Source organism: Olea europaea, unplaced genomic scaffold, assembly GCF_002742605.1.
Source record: "Olea europaea var. sylvestris unplaced genomic scaffold, O_europaea_v1 scaffold701, whole genome shotgun sequence".
NCBI lineage: Eukaryota > Viridiplantae > Streptophyta > Magnoliopsida > Lamiales > Oleaceae > Olea > Olea europaea.
The window spans coordinates 4,906-9,631 of NW_019265404.1; the positions used below are offsets into that span (position 1 = coordinate 4,906).

Below are 4,726 nucleotides of genomic sequence, written 5' to 3' on the forward strand. Positions count from 1 at the left end.
CGACTGAACTCAGTCAGTAGCATTTTTACATTTGATTTTACATCGTTTTGCATACAGAACCTGTGTTGACTGAACTAAGCGAGTCTTCCTGTTGGCTGTTAATGTTACAAGATTAATTTCATTTCCGTTTCTTTTGTCAGAATTTAGTTTTCGGGTGTCAATTGATGCCCTCTTCCATTGCGAGAAGCTTGAGGAAGTGTTTTCTCTAACTTCTTCATACACTTTGCAAAGCCTTTGCTTGACTCAGCTTTACTCCAAGTTATTCTCAAACAGTGTTCAAGATTTGCTTTTGCTCAACTTAGCGTTACGATAAGTTGTGCCTTAACAAAGTCAAGACTCTCAACACTTGAATTTATCCTTGGATATTTTTTTTTTTTTTTCAGAATTTAGTTTTCGGGTGTCAATTGATGCTCTCTTCCATTGCAAGAAACTTGATCAAGTCTTTTCTCCAACTTCTTCTCACACTTTGCAAAGCCTTTGCTCGACTCAGCTTTACTCCCAAGTTATTCTCAAACAGTGTTCAAGATTTGCTTTTGCTCAACTTAGCATTACAATAAGTTGTGCCTTAACAAAGTCGAGACTTTCGACACTTCATCCTTGGAATTAGTGTTGCTCAAGCAAGATTGAGATAATGTGGACTCAACCTGGTAGGTACTCAAATGAGTTCAAGAGTTACGAAGGCTCAACTCGGTCTTTGGGAGGGAATATGCTCGAACTAGGCAATTGAGTCTTAACATTGTATGAACCGGGTCAAGACTCGCCTTGACTCAACCATAAGATGTTCTCTGATGAGGACGAGGTTTTTGCTTGACTTGGCCTTTAAAGGGAATTAGGTTCAAACGAAATCAAGATGGTGGATAAATAATGCTTCATATCGGGAATCATAGTCGGTATAGATATCAATAATTATTGTGACTCAACCTGTCTCGATTTGGCTCTTAAGAATAATTATAGTCGAGATCAAGTCCGGTCCTTAGAGGAATCGAACAATGGTTGAGTCATGCCGCCAACATTAGCCAGCATATATGAATAGTTGGGCCGTACACTTGAGGAGTAGTAATAATTTCATATTTTCGGAAAACAATAAGAGATATATTATATCTCTAGTTCAGATAAAGCGGATGTCACATGAAGTAAAACATGGCAAAATACTTCCAGAAAATTCTGGAAAAAGGGACTTTATACCCCAGGAAGTGGAACCGGAGCCACTGGTGAACTTACAGATGGAAAGGTATGGTTGATTTCCTGAATTAAATGAGAGAGAAGTTACTCGGTATGGCTAATAGTTTCCATTTTCAAGCATTTTAGCTCTAATGGTAAACTTTTTTAACACATTTATTTACTACTAATATTATGTATGTAGATCATCTCTCCCCAGAAAAAGGAACGTCCGCTCTCAGATGAAGGTAGTGCTTGATGAAGTATTTGGTTTCATGGTTGATTGCACGCCGTGATTGGGAAAAGTAATTCACTCATTCATGCTTTTGCAATATCAAGACCTATTCAAGAATTCAATTAAGTTCTATAGAAAGCAGCAACGGTTGAAAATAATGACGTCGATCTTGAAGTGACTTTTTCTTTGCACCACTTGCCAAGTTTTGTCTCTGATCAATTTGTTTTCATTTTATTTTTTAATCAGTAATTTCATTTATTCTACTTTTATTCATAGTATAAATAAGTATGCTATATCATGATCAATATATTTTGGATTTCATATCTTTCGAATTAGAATCAACTAGTATTCTTAAAATCCTAATTAAGCCATTTATATATGTGCAATCCACTTCAAATTGTCCAAAATATGGAAGCATATCTAATTTAACAATGATTTATTTTATATGAGATTTCGAGCAAGCTTGACCTCGTTTGAAAGCAAGGACCAAGTTTTGCTTAAATAAGTGAGTTTTAGACCTCATTCAGAAATAATCCCTTTAAAGATCGAGTTGACCTCATTTGAAGACAATTCCATCTAAGATCAAGTTGAGTGAGTCTAAGTGAGTCACAATCTCATTTGAGCAATATTGAAGAAAAACAGGTTTTTTTTTTTTTTTGGTATTGAAAACAAGAGAACTGCTTTTCCTCTCTTCTATTTCTCATTATATACACTAAAGCTAATATTACAATTTATAGAAACTCAATACAATATGGAAACGCCATTGTTGACCATTCGAAGAGCCCAACCCAAGCGTGAAGAAGCAGCAGCTCTTTGATCCCATTTTCCCTTGTTTTTCTTTCTAGCCTCTTTTGATTTAGATGCTTTTGAAACGGCTTATTCTTCTTCGGGACGAGAGGATTCCTTTCCACCGACACCTGATCCAAGGGGATCAGATAACCACAGGATGGAAGAAAGGTTTTTTGAAAGATTGATATATGTTCATAACCGGACTTCATGGAAGCACAATATCTCATTGCCTAATATACACGATTCCTTAATAATTTACTTCCTTAACACTCCCCCATATATATCATATAAACCCAATTTGGAACAAATAAATCTCAACCGATTAGCGTTTAACGACTTCGTAAACATATCAACAAGTTGGTCTCCGATTTTCACAAATGGAGTACATATATCACCACTCACTATCTTGTCTCGAACAAAGTGACAATCAACTTCAATGTATTTGGTCCTTTCATGAAAGATTGGATTGGATGCAATATGTAGAGTAGCCTGATTATTATAGTACATCAGAATAGGTATAGAAGGTGAAAGATTGATTTCGTGAAGAAAGTGTTGTAACCATGTCAACTCACTAGTGGTATGAGCCATCACCCTATACTCTGCTTCCGCACTTGACCTTGCTACTACAGTTTATTTTTTACTTTTCCAAGAAACAAGATTACCACCAAGAAAAGTACAAAAACCAATGGTAGACCGTCTATCCGAAGGAGATCCTGCCCAGTCTGCATCTGTAAAATCTTCTACTCTGATATGTCCATTTGCTTTGTATAATATCCCAAGACCTGGAGCCCTTTTTAAATACCGAATAATACGCATCACAGCTTCCTAATGAGGATTTCGAGGAGCATCCAAGAACTGATTGATGACACTAACTGCATAGGAAATATCTGGTCATGTGATGGTAAGATAATCTAATTTTCCAACCAAACATCGATATTTACCTGGTTCTCCAAATGGTTCTCCTTCATCCTTTAAAAGTTTCATATTAGGGTCCATGGGAGTATCAACTGGTCGAGCTCCAGAAAAACCAGTCTCGTCTAATAGGTCAAGTACGTATTTTCTTTTAGATAAGTTGATACTCGCTCGAGATCTAGCGACTTCAATACCCAAGAAATATCGAAGTTTGCCTAGATCTTTAGTCTGAAAATGTTGTTGTAGAAACTGTTTTAACCGAGTAATCCCTTCTGCATCATCACTAGTGATTACAATATCATCTAAATAGACTACAAGGATAACATAAACTGCACTAGTTTGTAGATGAAATACCGAATGATCCGTCTGACACCTTTGAAGTCCAAATTCCAGAACAACCTTAGAAAACTTCCTAAACCATGCCCTTGTAATTGCTTTAATCTATACAAAATCTTTTTCAACTTACAAACATAGTTCTCGTATTCCCCCTGAGCAACAAATCCCGGTGGTTGCTCTATATAAACTTATTCGTGCAAATCATGCCTTCTCAATGTCCAACTGAAATAGTGGTCAATCCAGATTAGTAGCAATAGAGATCAAAACACGAACATAAGAGATCTTAGCAACGGGAGAGAATGTCTCATCATAATCAATACCATAGGTCTGTGTATAGCCTTTAGCAACCAGTCGGGGTTTCAATCGATCAATCGTTCCATCGGGATTGAATTTCAGAACATAGACCCATCCGTTACCAACAGGATATATACCAGGTGGTGGAGGAACAAGTTCCCAAGTATTATTCTCGTGCAAGGCTACCATTTCCAATTCTATAGCCCTTCGTCACTCAGGATGAGATAAAGCTTCTGTCACTGTCTTAGGTACAAAAACACTAGAAAGCCGAGATGTGAAACAGGAAAACGAAGGAGACAACGAATCAAAAGTAACATAATGACTTATAGGATGATTAGTTACACAAGTACGTTTACTTTTACGAAGAGCAATGGGTAATGATGTAGGATCAGGAGATGACAGATGCAGGATCTGTAGATGGTAAGGTGACAGATGAGGCCGCAGGTATTGATGGCTTAGCTTGTCGAGTATAAACCTGTAAGGGAGGAGGTGGTTTTCTATGATTGGAGGATAACTCTGGTGTAGTAGATGGAGACGGATCTAGTTCAGAAGAAACACCTACAGGAAAACGTGGAATGGGAGAGCTAACGGGATCTCGAGTGAATTCTGGTGATGTACTAGAAAAATAGGGTGTGGACTCGTTGAAAGTGACATCCGCACTTACAAAATAGCGGTGTAAGGAAGGATTGTAGCAACGATACCCTTTCTGTGTTTGAGAGTAACCGAGGAAAACACATTTCGTGGAGCGAGAGTCAAGTTTATCACGACCGGGATCAAAATGATGAACATAACAAACACACCCAAATACCTTGAGGGGTCCTGAATACTGTGAAGACGAGGAAAATACAATAGAAAAAGGGGATGCACCAGCTAAAACAGAAGATGGCATGCGATTAATGAGATAGCATGCAGCGGGGACTGTATCACTCGAAAATCGTTTAGGGACATGCATATGATGAAGAAAAGCACGAGTGACCTCTAACAAATGACAATTTTTGCGTT

General features: G+C 37.7%; 1 pseudogene; it reads right to left on the minus strand.

The window, feature by feature from the left end:
• Nucleotides 1–2,437: 2,437 nt before the first annotated feature.
• Nucleotides 2,438–3,913, minus strand: LOC111390642 (annotated as a pseudogene).
• Between the last annotated feature and the right edge of the window lie 813 nt (nt 3,914–4,726).